This window comes from Nematolebias whitei, chromosome 3 (genome assembly GCF_014905685.2).
Source record: "Nematolebias whitei isolate Nwh7 chromosome 3, NemWhi1, whole genome shotgun sequence".
Classification (NCBI taxonomy): domain Eukaryota; kingdom Metazoa; phylum Chordata; class Actinopteri; order Cyprinodontiformes; family Rivulidae; genus Nematolebias; species Nematolebias whitei.
The window spans coordinates 36199783-36205782 of record NC_056500.1 but is presented as its reverse complement, the minus strand read 5'-3'; positions in this window follow the sequence as shown (position 1 = coordinate 36205782).

Below are 6000 nucleotides of genomic sequence, written 5' to 3'. Positions count from 1 at the left end.
GGGGGGGGGCAACTGGACACAGGATGTCACTGATGTAACGCTGGGCTGTCAGGTCCTCTGGATCCCTACCAGAGAGGACTTGAAGTCACCCCCCTGTGCCTTCTCACACCAGGACGCCAGGAGTAACACCTGTGTCTCTCCACAGCCCTGACAGGTGAGGTCCTCTTCCATCAGAGCAGCCCCACATGCACACAAAGGTCATCTGATAGTCATTTTACATATTTATCACTCGCCGCCTAAATCAGCAAGGGGATGCGTGTTCATTTGTCAGTAGCGTTAGCAAAATATCTCATGAACCAGTAAATGGAGATTGTTAAAATTTTCAAAGTACAAAAAAGGTTAAATCAGGTCATCTGGACAATTTCTTTTTGGGAGAAACGTTTCGTTTTTCAGCCGAAAGACTTCATCAGTCTGTGGCCCGCCAACCACATCTGTCTTATAAATAGCACCTCCTTGATGTGTTTAAAGCCAGCATCCTGTTGAATTCCCAGAAACTGACTTTACACATGCAAAAAAGTAACCATCCGTCCAAAACACACACACACTCTGCCTATAATACTGTACTGTAAATATTCTGTCCTTATCAATGTCCCAACACATACTGAACATTATTATTGATATTGTTTATCTTACTTCTTTATATATTGTATTGTTTATTAACATTTAGGAACTTTTGTGTGAAATCTTTTTGTCTTTTTATCTGTTGCTGCTGTTACACTTGAATTTCCCATCCGTGGGACAATAAAGGCTGTTTCTATTCTATTCTATTCTGTTCTGTTCTGTTCTGTTCTGTTTTGTTCTATTCTATTCTATTCTATTCTATTCTATTCTATTCTATTCTATTCTATTCTATTCTATTCTATTCCATCCTAAAACAATGGATCATGCATAACTATCAAATGTTTTAGGCCAGATGGCCAACAGCTAACAGGCTGAGGACTAACTGACTGGATATCTCCAAATGATTAACTTTTGGCATCAGCCCAATTCAATATTGCTGTTACAGCTAAGTCACATTAGAAAGTCCAAACATTGCTATGACTCAGACGATTTTATAGATTTTAACAGGTGTAGTGATGTAGGGTTAGGTTAGCTTAGGAGCTCCACTACAATCAATATTTAATAACGGGTTCTCTCTTTTTCGAGCTACTTGACAGATATGTGACAGAGGTACTGTGTTGGAGATGGTCTAATCAGTGACATGAGACGTTAATTTTCTTTGACCCATCAAAATGAATGTGGTCATTTATTAACAGAATCAAAATTTAACATCAAAACATTGTACACTTGATTATTCTGATCGGCTCTGATTAATAAAACTTGGCACGTTTTACTTAATAAAAACAACAGACATTTCCTTAGATCTTAAATTAATGTCTGCAGACTTTTTAGCTTATCTTTTACTGGCAGAGAAATATAGAGATGGAGTAAAGTTTAAGAAGGGAAAGTGGATACTTAGGGTTAACTAAGATAATAAAGAAAAGATGGGGAGTTATCTTGTTTGAAACCAGATAGCACGTTTCCTGGTGATTTCAGCTAGATGGTACCCGAGCGTCGACTCTTTACCTTGGTGGGGTTTCAGAGAGGTCTTCTCCTGGCGTCCAGCAAGGCTGAGTCTTTTTACCTCCAGGGATTTATCCGCTTCTCATCAACTTGGGACCACGAGGCTGACTGGCCCAGCTTCCAAAATAAACTTCCCCGAAAGATAGGATTAAGTTAAGTGGAATTTCAGCAAACGTGCTGAACTCCTGAGATGTTGAATAGGTCTTTGGCGTAATGACCGGAATCAACACTCCAGACAGGTGTCATCTTTCAGAAAATGACCACCGTGGACTTCACCCTTGCAAAGTCACACTGTCTTCCTTCTCAGCAGAACTCTCTGTTCTCCATGGAACTTCTGTTCTCCTTCGGAACTTCTGTTCTTCCCCCAGAACTAACTGGAACTAGGAAGTGTCGACTTTTAAAGAGTTCTGCTTCCGGTCCCTTTTGGGAAGTCCTGATTGGTTGAAAGAACCAACATGGGTGTGGTTTTAGTGACGTCAGAGGTTACTACAAGTCAGAAAAACAGCGGAGATGTTTAGGAACAGACAGAGAAATGTTTTGGAGAAATGACAAACTACAGGTGCCAGTTCATCTTGTTTCTGTCTGAGAGGTTTAAAAACATGACAGTTCGTTCCAATAAACTTGTTTGCGACTGTCTCTGACTTTTGACCGACATCACACCTTTCTCATTTCAGACGGAAGATCAAAATGCATAATTACTTTGTAACAGACATTTAACTTGATTTCTACTTTGAATGAGGATTAAAAAATCATTAATACTGTTTCACAGTTGATTTAAAATGAGTGGTTCATTTCAGCATTTAAAAATGATTTGAACTAAACACACTTTTGATTATCAAGACATTGTAAAATAGTAATGATAATATAAAAAAGAGAGTGTTCTTTCAATTGATTAGTTCAGGATACAATTAGAAAGTCTCTGGATGAGCTAATTTGTATTTCTGGATTCAAATCAATGAAATAACAGTTCCTGTCCCATGAAGGTCTTCAGAGGCAGGTCTTGACCGGAGGCCGAGTTCACTACTCAGGCGATGAGCGATATCCATTCCTTTAAAGAATGAAAGAATATTCTGACAGTTACACATAAAAAAACATTTTCAGAAAGACATTAATACAGGGAGCGCTTTGCTAAAAGTTTGTTGTAACTTTAGAGCGAAGCAAGTTGAGAAACTGAACACATTTATATAATAGATTTCTTCATTTTATTGTGTTTTAAAAGACTGTGTCATTGTCTTGAAAGTGAGAGTGTGTCTGTAGAACCACGACAACCCTCAAAATGTATAAGTGGTGCAAAGGTTTACAGTAAAACTATATATTCTGAACAAATGTTCACCAGTGTGACCACAGAGGACCAGATTGAACTTTTTTAGATTTTTCTGCTTGGATTATTGAGCATGCATCAGGATATTCACCAGTGTGTGTTATTTTCAACAACACAACGGCCTCAAACATTGCATTAGATTGAGGCACTGGCTTTCTTTCATCATGAAGCAGACAAATAACACCGCCCCTCCATTAGAAGCAGAAACCAATCCACCGCTGATTAAAAGAAAAAGAGAAAAGAATGAAGGTCTGTTCCAAGATCCCCGTACATCTGCTTCTCTGTCCTCATTTCTGCTCTCAATTCCCAAAGCAATCTCAAGTCAGCGGTTCTATTAAAACAATATCGCCCCATGCAAATTGATACTGTCAAGCCCCCTTGGTTCCATTCCTTGTCCTTACCACCCCTCTCCAACGTTTTAATGGAGACCGTACGCCAGCCACTCGGAGCAGAATCAGGCGGGATCAATAGTATCAACAAAACCATTTGACAACGATCGGCTGCACTTTCAGGCTAAAAAGGATCAATGTGCAGCATTGAATGGACGAGCCGTTCATTTGGGTTTGCAGCTAGCCCTCTGAAGCAGCGTCTGAGTTCAGCTCGTACATCTTCCACTCAGGGTGGAGTAAAAGTGTTTGCTCTAAGTGTCAGGTGGCAGTCCGACTCGCCGCAATGTGTCAGTGTTAACGACCCACAGCAGGTCTGGAACATTTTAGAGACGCAAAAGAATAAATAAATAAAATCTCGCCGCTTAACACAAGATTTATTTTTATTGGTTTCATTAGCAACTGTTCAATTAAACAGACCATTTACATGCTGCGCACCTCAGCTCTGCTCAGCCTCTCCTCAAATGCATTAGTCATAAGGTGTTGCAGTGCATGGCAGGCCACTCACAGAGTACCCTGTTGAGTTCATTAAGACCGCCGTCTGCTCCGAGGAACTTTCTTACGTCTCCAGCTCTCACGATTGATTTAAGTGAAGGCAGCGCTGGCTTGGTAATAAGGCCTTAGCTGTGGGTAAACGCTGGCGAGGTTCGGACAACGCGAATCGAGTTAAATGCTTGATTAGAAGGAAATAACTTGTCGATCTAAGCTATATTCATTTTTCAAGCTTTAGCCGGGAGGAATATGAGGAACTCTTTAACGACCAGGCGCAGATATAAAAACTAAGGTTGGGGAAATCTGTTCCTGCAGTTTTTTGTGCACAGATTTTCAGATGAGTGTTTGTAGCAGGTGTTATGTTGTTAACACAAAGCCGGGATTTGATCTCAGGTTAGAGGCAGTCTGTGAACTTAATGTTTTTTAGTCAATATTCAACATTTCTATTGTTGGACATGGCAGGACAGGATGCTGCATTGTCAATAACTAAAATAAAAAGCAGATGAAAGGACACTTGTGGTCACTCTGTAATGTTTCTTTTTCATTTGGGTTTAAACATTTTATTTATTTATTTATTTACAAAGCATCCCACTGTATAAAGAAAGTTAATAGCATGCCTAATCTTTGCAGAGAAAGAATTTGATGTCATTTTAGTATAATTTTGCGGTGTGATACAAAAGGTCTGCCGCTGAATGTCACTTTGCAGCCATTACAAGCACTAAGTGCCACCTCCAGAACAGATTTACCTCCAAACTGCAGCTCAGTTCAGGACGGGCTGGACCGGCAGCGAGACGGCAGCTGCTTCTCTTAACGTTTACAGCAGATGATCTTTTTTAACTTACAGTTATCGTGACTCTCTCTGTCTCCATGGCAACCTCTGAAGGTAGCCAACAGCAGGGTAAGTCACACATAATGTACCTGAATGATGCAGTATGACACTTGCTTGTGATGGTAGATATGAACCACCTCATATTTGAAAATGTTGGGATCTTGTGTGAAATGTAAACGAAGACAGAACACAGTGATTTGCAAATCTCATAACAGAGGAACGATGAAATAAAGAACAATAAATGAGGAAGAGCTGTTTGTAATAAATTAGATGAATTGTCAGCAGAGCCGTAAGACTGGGAATAAAAAAGAACATTTTAGAGCGATCAGTCTCTTAAAACTGCATGTAAAAACAGTCAGTTTCAGAATAATGTTCCTAAAACTGAAAAATGGAAAGACTTTTATATCTCATCATCTACAGTTCATATTATCATTAAGAGATTTCAAGAATCTGCATTAATCTCTGTGACCACGGCTGAAGGTAAATGTATGTCCGTGATCTTCAGGCCTTCAGGCGGGGCTGCATTATAAACAGGTCTGGTTCTGTTCTGGACATCAATATGAGTTCAGGAGAAACACAGTTCCCTGTGCCATCCACAAATGCTGCTTAAAGCTCTATCCTGCAAAGAAGAAACACCATCCAGAGGCACCCCCATCTTCCCTGAGCCAGTTCTCATTTAAAGTGAACTGAGGCAAAGTACAAAACCTCTGTGGTCAGATAATTTTAAATTGTTTTTGAGGAAACATGAATGCCACGTCTTCCATATAATAGAAGCAGTATCCAGCCTGTTATCAATGCAGTTTAAAAGCCTGCCTCTCTGATGTTATCGGGGTGCATTAGTGCCTCTGACATAGCTAACTCATCTTGAAAGGCTCCATCAATTCTAAATACCGTAGGTTTTAAAATAACATTTGCTCTCATCCAGCACAAAATCCAGCAAAGAAGATTGAGCACCTTGAGTCCTACATCAGAGAACAATGTGACTTTTGTCTCCAGAACCTCCAGCTGCCGGTCTCCTCAGGTTCTGGATGGGTACAGACTTGTGTAAAAGATGCTTCACAGTGGTGCACATGGACCTGTCCCAACTTTTTGTCATCAAATTCAAAATCACCTTTATTTTAGCCCCCAAACTGTACAGTTTTGTTACTTTGAACATTACGGGTTTATTGCATTTGAAAATTGTTGCATTGTTTTTTTTTGTATGGGCAGCACGGTGGTGCATTTGGTAGAGCTGATGCCTCTCAGCAAGAAGGTTGTTGGTTCGAATCCCAGCCAGGGGCCTTTCTGGGTGGAGTCTGCATGTTCTCTCTGTGCTTGCGTGCATTTTCTCCAGGTACTCCAGTTTCCTCCCACAGACCAAAAACATGCATGTTAGGCTGATTGGTAACTTTAAATTGTCTCTTGGTGTG